At 43.2% G+C, this 23,899-nt stretch overlaps 1 protein-coding gene across 1 annotated transcript in view; it reads left to right on the top strand.

The window, feature by feature from the left end:
* Window positions 1-23,899, top strand: part of ELAPOR2 (endosome-lysosome associated apoptosis and autophagy regulator family member 2) — a 102,174-nt gene that overhangs the window by 27,029 nt on the left and 51,246 nt on the right. The window lies entirely within an intron of this gene.

Consider the following 23,899-nt stretch of genomic DNA (forward strand, 5'->3'; position numbering starts at 1 on the left):
ACAGTTAAAACAACCCCCTACCTCCTATTTGGCACCAATGACCTTACCTTCTGCCTCCACCTTAGTTTTTTCTTCCTTCTCCTTACAGTCCTTTAATTTATCTCCTTTCTGTACTAGCCCTGTGCTTCTTCCCCTCCTGTAGCGCAGGCTGGTTTAGAAATGATTTTATGAACTGAACTTTACAGAGGTAAAGAGCCAGCTCCTGCAAGTCATCTGTACATAAAAGACCAATTAACCTTGAGAATCAATCCTGAAGGAAGCTGGGGAAGATTTTTGCTATTCATAAGCTTATGGTATTCTTTTTCCCCCTTTTTTCTTTGAAATGTGCTGTTGAATCAAGCTGTAAAGAAAGTCCATCGACTTCAATGGTGCAAATGAAATTACATTTTGATACTGAGTTTGACTTAGTAGTTTCCTCTGAAGAATGCATGTTCTAGGAAAAAAAGCACTATGTTAAGCTGTAGCTTCAGTAAAGATATAGCAGGGTGACTTTGGACCAAAGAAATGTCTTTTAATCAAGAGAGCTGCAGAAATCTTTGCAATTTAACATTTTTCACTGCTTTCTCTCTGGAGCAGAAATTCAGTTTTGTGAAGTTGGATGTAAATGCACGAGGGGTCATTTTACAGACTGTTATTGTAGATAGGAGTTATCAAAATAGAGCAAGTAGTTTGTTTAAGGAAAGAGAACACAGGCAAGGAAGATAAAGACAAATATTGGCAACCAATTGTGTAATGCTGAAGGATAACTTGGTGACAATCAGAAGGATTTAAATGAACAGAAGTTTCTAGATGTGGGGTGAAACCTTCATATTTATATTGAACCTGTGAAATACATTGGGATCTCTTGTTGCTTTCTTGGAGCATTACATTCACAGAGCATTGACTTTGTTTTTAATGTACGAGTGTGCTATATATAAATACCCTTAATTTCAGTAAACAATCGACTCTTGGTTTAGGGAACACTTTTCACCAGTCCAAATAGGATCTTTAGTCTGACATGATACAAGTTGGGAATTTATAATTTTCTCTCCAACTTGTACAAGACTTTATTAAAGTCAAGCTAAAGGAATGCAATTATTATTTGGTTATTGAATCGTACTTTGGAGTTAAAAAGAAATCACATTAGGGAAATGCGAGGAAGGAAACTCTTACTGCTAACAGGAAACTGATAAGAAACTGTCAGTGAAGCCAAGTTGGAGTAGGAGCCTGGAAAATCATAGATATTTGCAAATTGCAGTGTGGCAATCCTAAGAAGCGTTGAAGTTGTTCTTGAAGTCAATAAGGGATGAGAAAGCTTGTCTCCTCAGCTGAACTCTAGGACAGTTTTGAGCTCTGAAGCAAATATTTTTGGGTTTTAATTTTAAAAATGTCTGAAATGCAAATCTCCCTCAGCTTCTACTGAAGGAGGATGGATTCCAAGCGTGCTGAAGGCTGGAGAAGTTTCTCCTCTGAATTCAGAGGTTTCTTGAACTGCTCTGTGCCCTTCTCTCCATCCATCTCTCACTTACAGCCAGTGCTCTCATTTCTGAGCTGTGTTTTAGCTTCTTCACAATGAAAACACAGAGCTGCTCTTTTTATGGCTGGCTTTGCAACAGTGTCATAAGATGCTGTAAGACTAAAATACAGTAAAGTTACAAGGATGTATAAGCAGTTCCAGTCTATATTAAACCTCATCTTCATTCTGGTTTTGCTGTCTAGTCATGCTGCGTATGACTATACACACAGCTAAACAAAGGAGTAAGGTTGGGCGATAGACCTGAAGACTTTTATGATTTTGAGCATAAAAATACTGTGCCATCAATGAAGATCACCTTGTAACTAAACCTTTTCACCAGGGCATTTTGGAAATGGTGAATGGCAATGGAGCTTTCTCCCCTCCTCTTGCTTCAGTTATGTGATTCCCCTTGGAGCTGGTTCTTCTGGGGTACGGTGAGGAGAGCTGTGTCTCATTGGTCGCTTTACTTTTGTCCGCCAGGTGTGGACATCCCTGTCCCAGGCACCGTAATGCTGATCTCCTGGGGCTCACATTCCTCTTGTCCCTTACTAATGCCACATTGATACCCATTTGCTCAGTGTTTCAGTGGGCACGAGGTTACAGTAGGAAGGAAAGCAGGCTGGGGCTTGGAAGGACTTCTGGTTTCTTGGTGAGTTCAGGGCACACTCAACATCACACAGAGTTACAGGTGGTGCAGCCCTTTCCCTTTTGCACCAGTTTTTTTCACAGTTCCCTGTGATGCTGATTCTGGAGGGCTGCTATAAATGTTTGGACAACCTTCCTCATACTTGTCACTTTTCAGCTGATGGTCGTTGCAGCTACATCTTGATCCCCATATGTTGACATAAACTGCTGTTGACATTAACAGCACTATGTGCCAGCCAAGGGGCTCGTAAGGAGTGACATCCTCATGGCACGTGGCTGGGCACGTGTGGTGTGAGCCCCTCCGATGGTGGGATGCCATCTCCACCCCAGGTTTCTGGGATACAGAGCACCAAAGTGGCAGATACAGGTGGCTATTGATTACCAATTTCTGCATCAGCAGACAAAGTCCACCACATTTCGGGGCAATCTGCTCTGTTTTCTCTGTGACTCCAACTCTGTGGAAAGCCCAGCTGAAATCTCAGCTGCGTGGTTTGTCCTCTTCGGACCTGCTTTTAAAATATTTTTTTCTGTGTGGAGAACTTTCCTTTTAGAAAGAGATTTTTCCTTCTCTCTGTTAATGTCTTTGTCCACACTAGATTTACTGGTTCACAAAGCTGTCAACTTTGCTCTGCTCAATTTGTCTTACTTAGGACTTCAGAAATGTGGCAAATGCAGTCAGACAGAAAATAGCAAAGTGTGAGCTGCTTCTCCAGCAAAGCAGAGGACTCTTCCAGCCACTGGAGAAACAAATAACACATGTTTTATCAAAGAGTTTCTCTGTTGACAGATCATATTACATTTTTTTTCTTACTAATTGATGGGAGTGCCAAATCCCAAGTGGCAGGAGGACTTTGTGGATCAAATCCCAGGCACCCTTTCAGAGTTTCATTTTTTAAAGGGTGCAGATTTATTACAGTGTGGAAGTGAAGAGAGTTTGGTGTATTGTATGGTTTGGTCCTGAGGGAGAATTTTTTTGGTTTTTTTTGGATTGGCCTGCTTGAAATTGGTTGAAAGATAGTTACTGATTTAGTGGATTTGAATGGTGGCCCTTTTCTGAGTCAGTTAAAAGCTGAACTTCTCTGGAACCAGCTGTTCTTCTGCTCAGCAAAAGCTCAGAAGAAACACGCTCCAGTTTAATATGGAAGCCAAGCTTCATTTTTAACTAAAAAGTGGCAAAAGAAATCTGAAAAAGACTACAGGCTAAATGTTGAGTTTGTCTACTTGGAGGTTAAAGTATTCTGTACCATTTGAGTGAAAAAGTGGATAATCTATATATAAAATGACTAATGACAACACGAGGGCAATAAAGATTTTCTAGAATGGTTCAGTTTGAACAGTTTACAATAATGTGGTTGCTTCCCACAAAATCTCTCAGGAAACTGATGCTTTTCCAAAGAGCAATTTTCCAACTAGAAACTCCCAGGCAGTTCCTGTCCATAAGTGCTGACCTTCCAAGCCAGATCTTCTGCCATGGTATAAGGCCAGATGAGGCCCTCCTGGACAAGAAATTTGCCCTGCTGTGGTCTGGAGCATTTCAGGAGCAGCAGGAGCTTTTTGGGGTCCTGTGGCCCTGGGAGAACACCTTCCTGAGACCTGCCATCATTGTATTCCCTGCTCTGGTAGAAGAACAGGAGAGAATCTGTATATCCTGGATGTATTTATGGAGTAAGAAGACGTTCTTTGCGGGGTGATCCTTGTCTCTGGCAAATACTAAGCGCCTCCTTTCCTAAGTTTAAAAACAGTTATTTTTTTCCTCTAGATTTCCTCCTGCTCCTATTCCCAGAACAATTTATTTTCTGTCTTTTCATGTGTAACCTCTTAGCTTTAAGCTTACAAATGTGCTGTGTTTGTGCTGAATATAATCTATTTAATAGAGACTGATTGCCTGAGGGTACACATCTTAACCAAGCATTAGGCAACCTAATTCATCTGTGGTGCCTACTGGCCTTCAAAAGCCAGTTGATGTTTGTTTGTTGGATTTTTTTTTGGTTTTTTTTTTTTTTTATTATTTCCCCTTTCATGGCTACATAAATCTTCAGAGAATCCTTAGTCACGTGTTAAAGCTTGCTTGGCCTGAGGAGTTAATCCTTTCTAAGACAAGCCTTTTCTCTCTCACATGTGTGGGTATTCATGAAAGCTTGGTCTAAATCAAAAAGAGTTTTCCCTAGAAACTCATGGCCTTTGCTAAGATAAGTACGTTATTCACCTGAGGAAGATACACCAAAGCTGCTATCTTTGACATTTTCTTCATATATCATAATCTTATTTTAGAATCATCTCTGCCTTAACTTTGGAAATGTAAATTGTTTAATTGCTGCCAATTTGTTTTTTCTCTAAAATAGGGAGCACAGACTCCCTCCCCTGCCCCATCTTTCTGCATCTACCCTCCAACCTGAGCTCCGGGGGTTCAGAACTCTTATGCATTCCATGAATTTTAGTAGGGTTTGAGATCACAAAAAGTCCATGGTTCCATTTCTTTCCTGCATAAATTCTGCTAATGAAAAATAGTTTTTTAGCTGTTTAGGTAATTTTCATGAATTCACTCTGGTTCATTGTGACTTTATGGCAAGCCTGTGACTGAACAAGCTTATAAGAGAGCACTTTTTTTTTTTCCCTTGGGATGAAAGGATTATGGTTATGTGAATTGCAATATTGAATAATGAGGCCATTTGTAACAGAAAGAATTATATGTGAGATCCTTTTAGGTAAAAGTACAAACTTTACTTTCATGTGAGTACTAGAAAACCTTTGTACTTTTAAGATTGCTGAATTATATCAGAAATTTTCCTCTCCCATCCACCCAGCTAGGGTTGTATTAAATCCATGAGCTGCAGACACAAGTAATTGCACTGCAAACTCCCTAAATGTCTAAGCAACCTTCTCCTAGAGCCTGTACAGTCCTCCAGTTCTCTGTGACCTCTGTGACCCAGCTCTGCGGGCAAAGTCTTCCTTTTTAGCTCTGCATACAGCCAAGCATACACGACACAGGTCATGTTCCCTAGCTCCATATGTATCTGTCTCCAAGCCTCCAAACCATCTCACCCTTTACACTGAGACACAGCCTGTAACATCAGTTAAGCCTTGCTTTGCCAACCATGTTGCTCTCTGCTTGTTGCCAAACACCAGCAGAGATTTAGGAGTTCAGCTGCTAGTTCATGTTCTGCACTCTACAGGCTGTCTTTGGGTGATTTACCAGTGTGGGAGCTCTGTTACTACCAAGGACCCAGGTGGGTGAAGTATTTGTGAGGGGAAATATTCTAAATTGTGTGGATGGTCAGCTGTGCCTTGCAGGCTGCAGGTTTTTCACCACCAACCCAAAGGTGGGACCTTGCTTGGCAATGAGTTTCCCACAGGCAAAGAAAAACCCCAAAAAGCTGACTTCTGCTTCTGTCTATCATCATCTAACATGATATAGCTTAGGATTTGGGTTGCATGTAGTTGTAGAAGAAAAACATAGTTGGAACTTTGTTATGTGCCTGGTAGCATCATCTGCATCATTTTTGCTTCTTTAAAAACCACACTGAGTTTGTAAGTGCAATGGCACCATGCAAACAGCTGCTATTCAGCTGCATCATTATCATTTCAAAATATTGAGACTTAGTCTCTGTGCAAGATGGAAAATGGTGTTTAATGGTCCAGTTACACTCATGACTGACTACAAAATTTAGGTCCTGGCTCTTCGGAGTGTTTCTCCACTTGATATTGCTGACAGTGAGAGCCAGTGTGCTGGTGTGTGGCTCCTGGCAGCCCTGGGGCTGCAGGCAGGACCAAATCACTGGTGCTTATAAGTTGTTTGTGGGCAAGGGATGATGAGGATGGGACTTTTCTGTCTGTCTGCAGCACTCTGGCTTTCATTGCACAGCTGTAATGAATGGTGGAGAACAAAAGGTGTCAGGATGTGCACCATTATCCTCCACTGTCCATTTATCACCCCTCTCAAGCAGTGAACAACATTTTCCCTGTCCTTTCTGTAAGTGGGATGCTCACTCCATTGCAGTGGTAAGGTTTGGTGAAGCACCTCCCAAACTCACAAGAGGGTGGGTTTTAGTTGCACCTCTGTGATTTGCCCTGTCAGGCTGTGCCTCTTCACCAGGTGCTTCCTTCACCTTAAAGTGATTCCCAGCTTTAAACCCAAAGATTTAAAACAGCTTTAAAAGGTGGTTTAAAAGCAGATTTTAAAGCTTCCCAGCTTTAAACCACTCTACAGGGCACCCATCACCCACCACTGCTATCATATGTCCCTGTGGTCTCCACAAGGAGGATGTGGCCCTTGCCATGGACAGAACTGGGCCATTCCCACAGGATGTTCATGCCTTACCAAGCCTGAACCCGTCTGCATCCCTCAACAACCCTGCTTCCTGATCATGGTTTTCACACCAAGCAAACAGCTGTGTTGCTCTGCCAGCAAGGGAAAAACCTCTTAGAGCTCCTCCTCTGCTGTTGTCTGGCCTGGCTTCTGCACAGGCTGTTGCTTGCTGATCAGTCCTGCCATTCCTCATATGCATTTTTATCCGTAAGGGTCAATTAAATCACTAATGCTATCATCTGTCTACCCAGATGACTCCCAAGCACCCAACATTTTGCTGTGTAATAACACAGAGGCACTTATTTCTTTGAGGCTGTCTCCGTGAATCACTGTAATGTATTTGCACAGAGAAAGGGATTTGGAATTAATGCAGCCCAAGCCGTGGCTATTGATTTAGGCCTCCTTTCGGTGTGACACTGTTTATGTTTCTAACGAGGACGCAGCGGCTGCTCAGTTTGTACTGTGCTGAATCATCGTTCATAAATCACCAGGTCAGGGTGGTTTTTTATTTTATCTTCCCTGTATGGGGGAGTGGGGATAGTGGTGCTCCAGAGGCAACTAAGCCCCAAGGGGATTGGTCACTCCTGGGTTTAATTTTGTCCTGACTTACTGCAGCATCATACAGTAAAAAAAAACAAACCAACAAATAACAAAAAGCCAAGCAAACCCCCAGTTTAAGGCAGATGGCCTGTGCTGGTAATCCTTCATCATAATGGCGCCTGACAGAGCAGCTGTGGCTCACTGCTTCTCAGGGTTTTCCATCAGAGACAACAGTTTTGCTGGGATATGAAACTTGGCTGTAGCAGTTTGCTTCACTCAAGCATCTCTCACAGAAAAGGACAAGAGAGAAGAGTGAATGACTCTTCTAGAAAGGGAAGCAACCTCATTCCTATTGAGATAATCTGATGACACGTGACATTTGCTTACCGCCTGTGCTTATGTATTTTTAAATATATGTTTCAGACTTTAAGTAGGAAAGCTTTTGTAGAGGCTGGAGGTGAAGGCTTTCAGAAGTAAAACAGCTTCAAATGGTCACAGATCTTCATAAGAGACTGACACAGAGGCAACAGTGAATTAGGTAGTCAAGGGTTGCTCATTGAGGATTTGATTTAGCACTTTATTCCTTCTCTTTGTGGATCCCATGGATGGAAAGTTATTTCTTCTACAGGAAACACCCAGTATTTTTACTGGGGGTTTCCTGCAGAACCACCAGGTTATTTCCTGCAGGAAACCCCCGGGAGGATTTACTGACTTTGTCATCTCTTGTATTGGATTTTCCAGTGCTTCCTGAGGTATCAGGTGGGTAGAAAGTGTGTCCAGTTCTGGGCTCCTCCAATTCAGGAAGGATATTGAAGTACTGGAGCAGGTCCAGAGAAGAGCAATGAGATTGGTAAAGGGACTCGAGCACAAGTCCTGTGAGGTGTGGCTGAGGGAGCTGGGGTTGTTTATCCTGGAGGAGGCTCAGGGTTGACCTCATCACTCTCTACAACTCCCTGAGAGGAGGTTGTAGCCAGGTGGGGATCGGTCTCTTCTCCCAGGCAATCAACAGTAGGACAAGATGGCATGGGCTTAAGCTCTGCCAGGGGAGGTTTAGGCTGGATATTAGGAAGAAATTCTTCACAGAAAGAGTGATCAGGCATTGGAATGGCCTGCCCTGAGAGGTGGTGAATTCACTGTCCCTGGAGGTTTTTAAGATGAGACCAGATGTGGCACTGAGTGCCATGGTCTGGTAACCACAGCAGTGTTGGATCAAGGTTTGGACTTGATGATCTCAGAGGTCTTTTCCAACCTGATTGATTCTATGATTCTGTGATTCTATGAAAAGCTGTAATTGAGATTTGCTGCTTTCAGTTCTGTGCTTGCCCATATGTGTGTGAAATACTCAGCCAGTGGTAGAGGATTCATAATTATTTCTCTGTCTCTGTGCTTGACGGTGCATAGTTGTATATTGATTTGCTGTAGTCGAGATGAGCAGCATAATTACAATGTTTCATTACAAACATTGAATTATGGCATTAGGCAGACACTTGTATGGTGTGTGACAGGTTTTGAATAAATATTGTAGGACATTGCACAGAGAAAGGCACGTGCAAAGCAGTAGGTTGGGAAGGCATGGAGTGACTTTGTCAGGGCTGTTCCATCCCTGGAGTCTCCCTGAGTGCTGCAGGAGACCCTTAAGTCATGTAGGTTGGGGTTATCTCTGCACTGGGTGTTAGGATGAATTAGTGTTGATGGTGTCTCCATCTAACACGACAAAGCTTTGGCTCAGTTTTCTCCAGCTCACGTGCAAGTGGAACAACTATGTGGATTGCAATGTTGTTCTATTCTGAGTCTTTACAAAATATGAAGTTTGCTGCATTTTAAATGAGGAGAAATGTTTGCTGGGTTGGTTTTGTTGTTTCTATTTTCTTTTTTTCTTAGGAGCAATTGTGCTGGGTGGGATTTGAAGTCTTCCACTTTAAAAGGAATGTTTTCTAATGCATTTTGACAAGGGCAATTATAGCTGGAAAGCAAGTCATCTCCTATTGCATGGATATTTCAGAATGAAATATCCTTTGCTTTTCAACTGAGAAAACCCAGCAACTCAAACACTCCTCTTTTCTCCCCTCTCTCCTTCCAGCCTTTAGAGCGAATGACTTGACATCCTGAGTGGTTTCATCTTAAAGAGTCTCAGGAGGCAGGAATTCCTCTGAGATGACATGTACCATGCTCTGGAGGCCCTACCTCTTTCCTTGAACAGTGAAAAGAGACATTTAAACTTGTTTAAATGAGGACAGAAAACTTCCAACTCAGGGCAGATTTGATACTGTTGAAACAGGCACAGTTCATGGAGAAAAATGGAAATGTAATCACGCTGTGGCTAGTGCTTAATTCTGATTTTCAGAGCCAATTAAGAATGTATTTGGTTGCCCAGTTCAAGTTACAAGCACGTGATGCCCATATGACATGTATTGATTTCCACTTGTCCCTCTTTGAACGCTGAGTCTTGCTTAAAACTTCAGAGCTTACAAACCCCAGCGTGGACAGTGTTGTGGGAGGATGCTGTGGGAACCCATGCCAGTGTTAGCCTGAGAAATGCAGAGTTAACAGGATTTGGAAATCAGCTGCTTTATATGCATGTTACCTTCCAGTGTATTATTATTATTATTATTATTATTATTATTATTATTATTTTTGGTTTTTTGTATCTTGACTATGTTAACCTTGTGCTGGCTCGGTCAGGCTGGCTGACACAAGATGGATGGTGTTGGTGGCCTGGAGTAGCAGCTTACATGACAAGGGCCTGTTAAAGGCACCTGCTGCCTTCAGAGGGGGAAGCCTGTTTGCTCAATAAAGGCATGTTGAGCAGCACTACCTGCCTAATTGTCTGGAGAGCCCTGCGACCCTGATTTTACGTGATGAACTTTCCTCGGCAAGAAAGCAGATGGATTACCAAGAAAGCTTTGCAGAATGACAAAAAATGGGGCTAAATGTTCCTATTTTGCTGCTTTTTGAAGCCCCGCAGAGATGCTGGTTGGGATTGCCATGGCGAGGGCTGCTGCAAGATTTCCTCCACAGTGAAAGCAGCTCCCTTCTACCAGTCTCTCAGGAAGGATCAACACTACAGATTTAGAATGCTCTTCAGGAGGGGTTTGATCCAGTCTTTCAACCCTCAGGAAACGTTCATTTGATTTTCTTGTGTGCCACTTGTCATAGCACTCGGGTCATGACTCCAAGCTAGTCAAGAGCCCAGCTGCTGTAGTAGTAGGTGCCTGGACAGAAGCAAAGCTCTTGTGTACCTTTTACAAACATGGACCTAAATGTCCTGGTTCTGAGCTCTTGTGCAGAATTAAATTTGGGATAACAACACTTGTCTTCCCTGGGAGTGTTCAAGGCCAGGCTGGATGGGGCTTTGATCAACATGGTCTAGTGTGTGGCACCCCTGCCCATGTCAGGGAGGTTGGAGCTAGATGGTCTTTAAGGTTGCTTCCAATCCAAACCAGTCTGTGATTCTGTGACAGGAAGATGCTCTGAGGATAAAGATCACCCAAGCTGTGCTTCAGTATTCTGTGTCCTAATGAAACAGATGGAAGCTAAACACTGAATTAGAGGATTTTTTTATAGACACTTATTTCAGATCTTATACCTAGAGCTGAGAAGAGCAGTACAGAGCAGGTATGGACATCGGGGATGTTCTTACCCATTTCAGTGGGTGTCACCACTACCTCAGAATTTCCAGGTTTCCAGTTAGGGTGGGAATATGAACCACTGCAGACAGATCCTGCTTTGGACAGGTGTCAAGTGTGTGTGTCGTGAGTTGGTCCAGAGCTCCTGCGCTGAACTTGCAGCATGCTGAGAAAACTTTTGCTTAATGGAGACTGACTTGAGCAGGGAGTGTGATCTTCCCTCATACCTAGGCCTCAGCTTTGTAGGTCTATTCTGTTCTTATTATTTCAGACTTGCTTTGAATTTTGCCTTTGGTGCTTTTGGGCTGATTCCTGTACATTTTAGTGTTAGGTTGTCAGCAGCAGCTCCCTCCCCATCTGTATGGCAAGGATGTGGAGAGTGACTGTGGATCTGTCGCAGAGCAGTGCAGTGATCCTGAGCCTTCCTTCTGTAAATTCCTTATTATTTACTTCCTTGTGCAACGAAAACACTGATAAACTCAGAGGGAGTCATATGCGAATCCTGCAGTCCCAGGAGCAAATATGACACCTCTTTTAGCTCTGCGTGCAATCAAGCCCGTGCAGCTCTTTCTGTGGTTGCTCTGTTGTGGCAGTCAGTGAGGTCTTGTTTCTATTTCGAGCCTCAGCTGATGGAACTGTTGTTTGCCGGGACTTGGCTCCGTTGCTCCATGCTACCTGAAAAGGAACTGAGGGAGCAAACGGCTTTCCTGAGCTATTGTTACTGCCTGGGACAGATCCAAAGGCAGATCCAAACAGCTTGACCGCCCCACGCAGCCCACCCTGTGGGGTGGCCAAGGGGGCATGGAAAAGATGGGGAGTCTGGCACCTGCTCCTTGCTGGAAGGATGAGGCTGGTCTGGCTTGGCGAAGACACAAGGCTCAGAAAATTCCCACTGGCATCTCTGATGTCACGAGAGAGGGCAGAGGGTTGTCCCAGGAAAAGGTTGTAAAATGTTTTTTCTGCTCCGCTTGCTAAAGAGTGGAGGTCTCTGTCCAAATTTTTTGCGACCTTTTCCCATGGGAATTCTGCATAGGAATAGGAAATAAAATAACAAAAGGTGGGAAAGTAATTATGTGGAGTGTGTGGGGAAATATTACTGCAGCTGGAGCTTCAGGTCACAGTCCTTAAAGGAAAGGGAAGAGCCTTTGCTTACTCCTGGTTTATCGTGCAGGTCTGAATGCCTTTCTGCTTTGTCCTGAGTTGTGTGTTGTCCCTCCTGTATTTCTGGGGCACCTGTATCCCAGCCAGCTCTTGTCTCAGGCCAGGTTAGGGTAGTCTGCTAGAAACCACTCTGAATCAGAGCAGCATGTGCTTTCCTTGAAGCATGATTTTTATCTTACCAGAGCCACAGGTTTGTCTCCACGTAGCTGAGGTGAAGCACATGAAGCACACACCAAAGCACTCAGGGTGCTATGAATGGGCAGTTGCACTTCCCCCAGGGTGTGTTTCCCTCTCAGCGTCCATCAGGATATTTTCTATCCAGCTCCACAGACCACAGGAGCTCAGATACTTGTTTCCTTGCCACTGACAATCCCTTGTCAGGCTGATTTGAATCTCTGTGTAGAGGTTAATTGGAGTCAAGTTTGTGTAAGTGCATGTTTGTTGGGGTGCCACAGAGACAGAGGCTGCAGGAGAGAGCACGAGGCTGGAGTAGTGCTGGGCAAGGGAATAGATTTGTAATCAACAGAAAGGAATAGATGGCTTTCGTTGTAATGCCTATATTTATATTTAATGCTAATATTCCTCCCAGAGCACCAGCACTTCAGTGATATGTAACACAACATAAAAGCATATGCCAAGAGAGGGGATAAGAGAAATGGGTTTGTCAAATCCCAGGAGGAAATCCATCCATGGATTTAGCCTCAAGGTTTCAGTGGGTGTTAGTGACCAGAGAAGGCAGAAGTTTGACACAGCCCTCCTTCAGAGCACTGTGGGCATTGCTCTGACATGCCCATGCCCTGGGTAACCATGATGGGACCCTGGAATGGAGCAGTGTTTATGCCCAGTGCCCCAGCGGCAGCGAGATGTTATGTCATGAAAGGAACTCTTTTCCAGAGCATGTTTTTTTTCAAACATAGGGAAAGACATCAAGTCCCTGCTCTGTTGGCCTTGCCATCCCTGTCCTGACAAGGTCAATACCGTCTTCTTTGGCTCCTTATAGCATCTCCTCACGTTGGTCCGTGGTGGGATTTACCGGCGTGCTTGGAATTGCTTACTGATTCGTTCTATGAATGCAATTAGTCACCACCAGCACACAGGTGGAAGATGAAAGTTAATTCTGTGGCACCTAATTAGCTGTCATTGCTGGAAGGGTTTGAGAGCAGAGACAAGAAGTTGTGGTTCTGGCTGCACAGCTGGGGGGGATCTCATGGAGCAGTGGTGAGACCCCAGACTCCGCCCGAGACCTGTGTGTTACCCGTAACAACCTTTTGGCATCCCATTAGAAGATAAATAAGAAGCTTGAGTCTCCGTGGGTGTAAATCAATGCAGCTCTGCTGCAGACAGCAGAGCTGCACCAAATTTTATCAGCCAGGGAGAGATGGAGCCTGTGGATTAAACGATGACAGAACTATTCTTGTGTGAGTTGCTCTGTGTGCGTATGGAAATGCACAGGCAGGTGCGTACGTGCCCACACACTCCTTAAAGGTGACTGCTTTTTCATCTGTTTGTATTTAGTGCACCTTGGAGGCCCTACCTAGACAAAAGTCATAAATGAAATGTCATCAGATCGTTAACACATCCCTGACTTGTTAACAAATAATAGCATGATTTGTAGTTAAAAAAGCCAATTGAGAGACTCACTGAGTAATATTCTTCCCAGTTCTCTGACATGTGCATATATTAGAAATCCATGTGATACAAAGCATAGGACAAAAATGATTGATAGCAGGTTACAGTGCTCTTTATTACAATGAATTAATTGATCATGTCTACCAGATTTTCCCCCCAGCGGAATCTCTGGATATTGGACATGTCTCTCTCATTTCTCTTCTATCCTGGCTGTTGGAAATGTGCCAGGCAGTTTTATACCATCATTTAAATTTATTTGTGACCTGAGAAAGTTGTGTTGCCCTTGAGACAGCTAACTTTTTAACTTTCAGCTAGAAAGTTTGGTGATATTGTAGAAGACATGGGGATGGATATTATAAAATGTTTTCTGATGAGATGGAACTCCTCAGTGCAGTCCTGGTAGGAGGTCCCACCTGAGAGTTGTGTTGAAATGTTATTCCTGATCCTTGATCCTCTCTTATTTTTCTGTCATCCTATTCTAAACCCAACATACTCCAAAGCACAGTGTTTCATAGTCCTGGGCAGTGGAGCCCAAAAGCAAATGCTTGCAGGCAGTATCCCTTCAGCTCAGAGATCTGTCAGCATCAGATGATGACAGGGATATGTTGGTAGAGAAATAGAGTGGGAAACTTCTGCTGTTTTCTGTGCCATACTATTTGACAGCTTATGCCCTCTTTCTGGTAGGAGCTTTTGGCAACTGTCATATGTGGAATGACCTGTCAGAGACACAGAACAGTTTATTATCCTTTTGTTTTTACAAGCTCTATCCTGGCAAAAGTGTCCTCTTTGTTGCACTTGTAACTGGTCTATTTCAGAGTCTTAAATGTAAAGAAATAAGTGCTCCAAGCCTTTCATTCCTCTGAACCATGCAGATCGTGGGCAAGATGCTGTGAAATTGCATTAGTAAATTTAGTCTGTTTTGTGGTTTTGCCCTTTGTGTGTAGATTTAGCAGTATTATCTGTTTAAGGACTCAGCTTCTGGATTCCACTCCTGCTTTGTCTCATAATTTGACATTAGGTAAGACACTAAAAAGTGGTCTGGCTCCCCAAATAATTTGTAGAGAAGTGTATCATCTCCAGGTGTGCAAAATAAGATTATAATTGCAGGGCAGGTGAGTGAAGACATGTTTGAGGGTCCACAGCAAGCCGGCCGTTGATGAAGGAGTAAGACTTATGCCTCTGGTCTGTATTAACCTGCCTGTGCATTGTAAAAGAGCCCTAATCCTTTTTACCAAAGGATTTGAGATCTCCTGACATTTTTACAAAGTGCCATTTGCTACTTCTGTCTCATGTGCTACAGCCTTTACTCCCACATCTCCAAATTATTGAAGTCAAGAAATGGGGAGGGGCAATGGAGCAGGGAGGGGAGGGTTTGACTCCTACTTTCTCCTTTAGGAAAAGAATATTTTAGATCTGAAGATACCACACAAGCCTGTATCATCATCGTTCTTGCTGCAAATTGCTTTATGCAAAGCAAGGGGTGAGAAGTATTAAGTCAGGAATCAGCATTTCACCAAAGATGCAGTTAAAGCACAAAGTTTATTCTCTTAACTCCCGATACTTTATGGTCTGATTGACATTAAAAAGTCTCTCTTTTATGAAGATTTGTAAGGCTTTGTTGTTAAGAATCAGAATATGCACTTGGAAATTCTGTTGAGTGGCTGTGGAGATGTGTATCCCTAGAGACTGCTTTAATTTCCATATTCATTAAACTGTTCTGTGGTGCCTGAGAGACCCAAACCTTGAATAATATGGCTGTGAAAGCTGGGAAAGGAGACATTAGGATCAAGGAGCATTTCCCTATCAATTTAACCCAGTCTAAGTCTCCATGACCATGGAGAGTCAATCCTATTCCTGACTGAAAATACTTTCTTCCTCTGTCCAGCTTTCCACCTCGGCCACCACTCTTTCCTGTGTCCACAGCAGTGCTGACACAGTGTGCAATGAACTGGATCATGGAGCTGTTCTGCTGAAAACTAGGAGAAAAAATGACTTCATGATAGATTAGGGTTTTTAGCTGTAGAGCTGTAGAGCTGACACAAGGGAAGAAGTAAAACATGGTTTGGGTCAGGCATAGTGCTCAGTATCCCTTATTAACTTATTAAGCCATCACTGGCGATGCTTCCACAAATATAGTTTGTCTGGCTGAAAATAATATTTTTGAGGGCCATTTTCTACCATCCTGTAGAATTCTGTATTTGGTATCTCCCTTTATGAAATTCAATGGGATTGTCTTAAAAGGTAGAAAAGTCTTTGCTTTCTCTAGAGTTTTACTTGCAAGGATGGCAGTGCCCATCCCCTGTTATTTCATGCTCAGGGTGATGAGTACATGGTCTGGTTGACTGTGCATGATCCTGTTGTCCTTTGAAGTGAATGGATATCTTTTATTGGCTTAACTGGGCAGCAGATAAGGCCCTGGATGAAAGAGCCAGTGTTTTACTAAAAGCTACTTATTTCTGTAGGTTGCAATAGTATAATAAATAATGCAAAATAAATAATCCCAAACACTTTTAAAGATGGCTGGAGTAAGGCTGCACATACCTTGTTTGTGAAGTTTTATTTAAAAGAAAAATAAATTTTTCATAGTCAAAAGGCTGCTGGCTGACCTGACCTTTTCAGACTGAATACGGTCCCTGAAAGGAAAAATAAGATAATGATAATAAAACCTCTCCTAGTCATTACTGGACTGCTGCTGAAAGGGATTTGGCAAAGACTGAAGAAATGTCAGAGTGAGAGAGCACACTGTCTCTGCTGAAAGATGACAGTCTCTGACCTGGCCTGTGCTCCATGAGGCTGGGCAGATCTCCACTGATTTCACCCAGGGTGAGGGTGGCTGACAGCCAAGAAGAGACACTGATCAGAGCAGAGCCCTGTAGTTTCATGCAGCTGATGTGCTATATGGGAATGCACTTAACAAACTGCCTTCAACAAATCATATAATAAATATATAGCAGATGTATAGCACAGTAAATGCAGTTTCCTGGAAGGACACAGCCAACCTTTTGCCCCAGCCCTGCTCTCTGAACCTCTTTATATGTTGAAATGGTATCTCTGGGGCTGTGCTTTTTAACATATAAACCCTCCATCCCCACATATTTCTTCTATCTCTTGTGTTCAGCTTCCTTGCTTGTGATAACTGCTTCATTAGCTGTCTGATGAATGGTCTGTGCACATCAGCATCGTTTTATCTGGCCAGTAACTAAGAGCTTTACCCTGCAAAGCTGTGCAATATCCATCACTGAGGGTTTTCTAAGAGGTTTGACAAACCTCTGCCAGGAATGGTTTAGGTGTGGGGGGCAAGAAGATGGACTAAGTGGCTTCTGAAACGCCTTTCTAACCCTGTTACCTCTTACTTCAAACCCCTGCCATAGTAATAGCACATGATTTCTATGACAAGCATCCCTGGGAGGCTCAGTGGAGAGGTGGGAGCCTCATGGACTGGAAGCTGTTCAGAGGCTGCAGCAATGCATTCAGAATGGCAATGGCAGCCCAGCAAGTCACAGCTGGGTGAAGAGGTAGAACACGAAGGACTGTCCGACCTAACCTCAGGTGCTTGTGTGGAAATGAGTGTGTTCAGACTCTGGAGCTGTGGAGGAAAGAAAGGGATGCAGTTCACATGCCCTACTCTGAACATCTGAGATGTGCTGGCAACAGCTCCTGGTCATCTCTCTCACGGCTATCATCCCATGCTGCAGCCTGCTGACCAAGGGCAAAGGAAGTGCTTGGACCTGGTTAGTATGAGAGCTCACTACCTTTCTCATTTCCAGTGGGACACAATATTCATCCAAACGCTTTTCCATCAGCTGTTTTTTTCTAAATATTGCTAAGGGTTGTCTCCATCTTCCTCCTGCTAACAGAGCTGCTCATGGCTCTCTGAACTTCACCCATCATTCTGCAGAGATCTGCCCACTGCAGGTCACTTCGTTCACTGGGTAGGACTAGACATTTGTTTTAACACATTTGGGTTAGAATCCTGGTAATTATGTTTAAACAGGTTATAAAAAACTTAAAGAAAATATAATTTTTTTCTGATTCCTTGCAAATATTGATGATATACTTTTGCTGAATTCTGGCTTTCATTCAGGAAACCTCTTCAGTTCATCTTTAATTTGCAGATGGTTTTGGCAGTGTTCCAACCTCAGCTTCTGGTGCTTGAAAACTAGTGCTTGAATTAGGCTCAAGATGCAAATAGCCTGATTTTCAGAAAGTCTGAATACGTGCAGCTGCCTTGTGAAGTTCTAAGTAATGCAATTAGGGCTGGGATTCTCACTGCCAAAAAAACCACAAATGAATTAGGAGTCCAGAAAGAGAAATGTGGCAGAATAAACATAAATGTCTTTAGGAATCTGGGGATTTAGGAAGCCTGGCTCAAGTTTACAGCTGAAAATCACTGATATAAGTAATTTCAAAGGAGATTAAAGAGGACTGTGATCTTGTTGGGGAGAAGTGTAGAGCTGGGCATTAGGTCTGAATGAGTGATGTCACAGAGCCCTGCTGACAGACAGATCTGCTGCTCACTCATGGGCTGGGGGTGATATGAGCACAGAGAGGCAGCAGGGATATTGGGCATATAATTGGAAATAATGAGCGTGGTAAAAGAGGAGGAAGGGCTAGAAGCCCAAAACTAATGAGATATGGGAACTTGCATCTCCTCTTTCAGAACCTGAAGTAGAAGTGACTGATAGACAGCCCTTGAAAGCTCTGGAGTAGTCTCAAAGTGTTGAAAGCGTAGTCCCTGAGTGTGTTAGTGCTATGGATGCCAGACATGGGAAACAGCCACGCTGGGAGTTTGCCATGTCTCTGCAGCTGCTGTCTTTTGGGATAACGTGTCTTGGTGTAGCAGGGAAGTGAAAATGTTGACTCATTTTCAGTGTGACTAGTCTGGGGGGATCACAGTGAGGTTGGATTCCCTTCTTATCTCTTCCTGTATTCATTCTTTCCTTAAAGGGATTTTTGTTTGTGAGGAGGTTTTTTTTTTAAATAAATGCACAGCTAATCCCTGTTGTACATGTAAATATAGACAGCACATAGGTCTGTAAAGATTATGGATGCCCCTTTTGGCAAGTGGTATCTTTTAATAGCATTGGGTGCAGTTAATCGGGTTAAGCAAAAGTATCACTGGAACAAGGAGTCCAAGTTCAGAAAATGATTAAGTGACAGATCTCTTTAGAGTTGCTGGTTACCAATACTGTGGCAGGTTGCTCAGAAGATTTTTTTTTTTCAGCTCAGTGATGTCTGTGCTTGGAAAATAGGAAGAGTAGAGCAAGCTGTTAAATTGCAGGAGAGTCTTGCTATTGTATTTCACAACAGATATGGTAAATGTTTATTGCTCCTGGGCTTCCTCCAATGTCTTCTGCTCAGATCGAGTGTTCAGTGCATTGGGAACTGATTGTAAGGACTTGTGCCTTCTCTGCTCTTCAGTTCTGATTAAGTGGGAAGGAGTGCAAGGCATCTCCCATGTAGGTGAAAGAAAGGAATGAAAAAACTGGTGTAGAAAATTAGGAAAGGCATTGAAGAGGGTGTTGCTCTGTGCCATGGAAAAAGCTCATTTCTACAGGGGATTGTCTGGAAAAAAACCCTCCAGTCAGTGGAGAGGAAAATAATACTTGTAGAGTTTCAGAAATGCCGTGAAATAGGCATTTACTTTAAGACAGAGGCTCTGTGCCCTGGAAATGTCAGTCAGCTGACAACAGTCAGCCAACTGTTGTAAAGGCCATGAGATGCCTAGCTCAGATGTAGAGGTCTGCACTGGAATCATCTGGCATTACATGGGTGGGTCTGGGGACCTGGGAAAGGAGGAGGAGTCAGTACCACTTAAAGTGTAGACAAAGATTGTATGAGAAGGGGGGGCATTGGAGCTGGAGGACACAGTGGGTAGGACGTGCCTTGCTGAGGTGTTGCTTTGTCAGCTCATGGTGTGCTGGGAGCTGGAGCAGGGCTGCAGGGCAGGAGGTGTGGGTGTCCCCAGGGAGGCAGGAGGTGTCTGCTGGAGGTTGGCACAGGACACATGCGAGGGTGGCAGACACACACCATTGATCCCATATTGATGCTTTCTGAACATAGGACACTGGAAAAATTCTGTCACTTTTTCCTACCCCTGGCAGAGCTGTGACCAGTGCACCACCTCTCTGATGTCATATGCTGACACAAGGGCATTGCTTTTGTACACGGTGCCCTTCAAAGAGAGTGTGTGTACGTCAGAGAGTTTCTCACAACAGCTTTGCATAGTAGTGCAGGTGTGATTTCACTAATTCTTCAAGAACAATAAAGCAAAATTCAGCACAGGGTAAGGCAAATGCACATTCATTTTTTTGGTGGCATTTTTCAGGTTACTATTAACCTTTCATTTGAAATTTAATGCTGAGGACTACATATTGATCCTGAGCAGTTCTTGGTCCTGTTCTTGGAACAGCATCAATTTTCCATTTACAAAACTACTTTTTTTCCAAACTTAACCCTATATGGGATGTTGTTAATTTTTTCCTGAGAGACACTTTCCAATGGAAACTTACTTTCTGGATCAGAAATTCAAACCAGTTTTGCCAAAGCCTAGGAATTACGAGAAATAAGAAAGGAAATGCTATAGGAAATAAGAGCTGAACTAGGGGAGGGACATGTTTAGAAGATCATGTCTAAGTGCAGAAAAGTAATTAAAACAGGGTCAGAATTACAGTTAAAATTAAAACAGGTCTGTGGCCAAATTTATAGATACTGCATGTCTGGATGATAGTGGGAAAAAACATTGAAAACAAAATCAGAGTAGTAGCTGGCAACACATAACATCTGGCAATGGATTTGACATGAAATTCATTTCAGAGAACTGGTGGGTGAAGAAATTTCTCAATTGGGAGGTTTGAAATTAGGTGATCTTTAAAGTCCCTTTCAACCCCAGCCATTCTATGATTCTGTGAAGCAATCCCAACATAATTCAATGGCATTTTTCCATGAGAAGCAAAGGTGGTGTAAGTGTCCCACGGTGCTGAGAAGGCTCCACTGCCAGCCTTCTGTATTTGGAAATTCAAATTCCTGATGCAGATAAGAAGCGCTGAGCCCAGTAAGACAGAGTTAATGGGCGCTTCCAGGGCCAGCTTTCATCATGTGTGCTTGAAGGTGCTGGTGCTGCAGTCAAGACGTGCTTCCAGCTCATAGGGATGGACCTGAGCTACACTGGCTGCTGAGGACATCACCCTGGCTGCTAAGCCAGCTTGAGATGCCGGATCATTCAGCTGAACCAGAGCCTCATGAAGTTATATTCATGTGCTGGTTAATTTGAAGCTGGCCAGTGGTGCAGCTGAAGTTTGTGCTCCTGCCATGCCTGTGATCCAGCACAGATGTATTCTGGTTATAAAGGATGGATGCAGATGGGCCCTCAGCATTTTTTTCATAGAACCATACAATGGTTTGGGTTGGAAGGGACTTTAAAGATCATCTTGTGCCAAACCCTGAGCCATGGGCAGGGACACCTTCTACTGGATTGGGCTGCTCAAAGCCCCATCCAACCTGGCCTTGAATGTTGAATGTTTCCAGGTACGGGGCATCCACAGCTTCTCTGGGCAACTTTGGCAATCTGTGCCAGTGCCTCCCCACTGTCACAGTAAAGAATTTCTTATGTATGTCTAACCTCAATTTCTCTTCTTTCAGTTTGAACCCATTACTACTTGTCCTATCACTATTGTGTGACAAAGAGTTTCTAGGTAAAGAGGTAAAGAGTTTGTAGGTAAAGAGTTTCTAGGGAGAAGAAGAAAAAGAGAAGGGAAGAAGAGAGGGAGAGGGTGAGGGAGAGAGGCTCTGGAGCAGGTTGCCAAGAGAAACTCTGGGTTCATCATCCCTGGAAGTGTTCAAGGCCACGTTGTATGGGGTTTTGAGCAACCTGGTCTAGTGGAAGGTGTCCCTGCCCATGCAGGGGGGTTGGAACAAGATGGTCTTTAAGGTCCCATGCAACCCAAACCATTCTGTGGTTCTGTGGTTCTGTGATTCTAAGATTATAGCATTGGTAGCTGGCAGAACTTTTTGGAGCTGTATGTGTGTGTGTGTGTGTGTGTGTGACCAAGGGCAAAAATTAATTTGAAGAGTGTTCAGTACAGTTGATTACCACAGGAACAACCAAGTCCATGGAACCATTATCAGACATAAAGCTGAGTTAGAAGTCAGATAGAAAATGAAAAACGAAGAAAACCCCTCTGCTCTTCTGGAAGGGAACTGAGCACAGCAGGGAAAAAAAGTAATGGAAAGAGACTGTGTGATAACTCTAGTTCTGCTGTACAACATTTGTGAGTCTTGTGACTCCTTTGTGGATATGGCTGCATACAGGGATGGGGTGGTCAGAGGGAAGGGCATGTGTTGGGTCCATCACTACAGAAACCTGATTTGACTGCTTAAAGCTGGAGAGATTTCCATGGAGGAATGGAAACCTGACTCATCTGTCTGAGCTTGGAAGGAGAGAAGAACACATTTATCCTTCATAATTTTAGTTACTGTCCTGAATTTTGAATCTCCAGTGATAGTTGACAGATATCCAACCAGTAGAGGGATTGTTTCTGCACTGCATGATGTGTCCCTCACAGCTGCACCCCTTCGGAGACCCATTCTGGCTGCAGAGGGATTGAATGTTGGCTAGACATCACTAAAGTGTGTTTTGAGAGGGTGGCTACGAGAGCAACCTGGACTGTTGATACCAAACTGCTCTCTGTAATTTTTTTGACCTGATATTAGATGGAAAATGGATCTTAACATGAGTCAGATTCAGAGTATTTCAATATCCTTTCCTTTTCTTCATTCTTGTATATTTAATTTAACAGATTTTTTTTTCTTATGTCTCTTATGTCATATGAACTATGAGATGGATCTATTACAGCTGTTTCATTTATATATTCTGGTTGCCTTTTAGGCACACTTCATACCATGATGATCCAGGACTGTTTTTTTATTTTGTTTTTGTTTTTTTCCTATTCCTAGAAGATTGCATAATCAAATGAAAGGGGGGAAATATGCATTATAATTGAATTTATTTGTAGAGTTGGGAGCGTGTTATATTTCATTTGTGGATCTGGGTTTGACAGTATCTTCTACTGCCTTGATTTTCTTATTTTTGGAGACAAATAGTTTTGCTTTCCACTGTGCTATGACTTAGGTCTCTGAACCATCGACTGCGCTACAAAGACAATTATTGAGCCATGAAAATATTAATTCCAGAGAAATCAGATTATTATTTGCACTGGGATGCAAAATAGCAAAGGCTTCAATGATGTTTAGGTAGAACTTTATTAACATCTGAATGTCTCAGGAGAGCTGTGGTAACAGTAGGAGAAGTATTAAACTCAGTGTTGTTTGCTTTTCTACAAGTAAACATAGTGAGAGTGAGCTATGGCAGCTAAAGAGCTCTTCTGCTTGTGCCTTGGGCTGTGGACATGTCCACTGCCTCCCCACTCCCTGGTTCATGGCCAGCCCTGCCAGGAGAGGACAGTTAAATTGAAAGGAACCAACCAAAGTTTATGGGTCCACCACACCAGTCTGCCCCAAAGCTTCATAAACACCGAGCCTGTGGCTAAGTTTTCCTCAGTCCCATGATTCTGTGTGTTATTTTTATGGGCCATGAAGGGATGTGCAGAGTTAGAGGTGGGGTTCTTCTGAGGAAATGGAGAAGACTCTGTCCAAATTAAGTGGCTAGTTTCCCTCTGTAGCCAGTGGAGAGGAAGAAGTGTTTCTAGGATGTATTATCTCCTTGTCCCCTCTGCAGAAGGTGTCTAAAATAGGCACAGGGACAATGTTTTCCTTTCACTGACTGCAAAGGGAGCTAGAGGTGGCCTTGCTCACATGAAGACATCTCATGGAGCTTGCCAGGATGTGTCATTTTAACATAGATCTGTTCCCCCTAAAGAAAGATAATCACCATTTCTGCCAGCTTCACCCAAACTCTTTCTTGATAGCAAGCTGCTTAAAGAATGAGAGGTTGCTGAGATTTATTTTAATAGTAAAATTCTGGGCTATGAATTTGAAAACAGAGCCATAAGCACAAAACTAAAAACGTAGTTAAATGTGAGTCTAGATTGTATGTGGGATATGAATCAATACTATTAATAAGACAAATAATATTCTTTCCTAGCCAATGCTAGGAAATTTTGTACTGCTTTTCATTTAGTCTGCTCAGCCCTTATCTCGGTCACAGGGACTGATCTCTCCTCCCACCATTATTCTGACTAGAGGTAATCCTCAGAGTTAGCACTGGATGGCATTTTCAGAGGTATCCCAATACTGGGTTTATCTCCCCTAATTTGCCTTGGGCTTCCTCTGAAATTGATGAATAAGGAAGGGCACTCTCAGAAGGTGAATCATCTCAACCATCTTGGACATCCAGCCTATCCTGGGATGACTTGTGCTCTGAGTGTGGCTTGCTCCATTAATCAAAGCAGAAGCCTCATCGGCTACTGTAGATCAGACACAGAAATTTGGGATCAATCCTGCTCTAAGAGACAGGGGAAAAAAAAATCTAGTGGAATC

This window comes from Myiozetetes cayanensis, unplaced genomic scaffold, assembly GCF_022539395.1.
Source record: "Myiozetetes cayanensis isolate MyiCay16 unplaced genomic scaffold, myiCay2020 scf3, whole genome shotgun sequence".
Classification (NCBI taxonomy): Eukaryota; Metazoa; Chordata; class Aves; order Passeriformes; family Tyrannidae; genus Myiozetetes; species Myiozetetes cayanensis.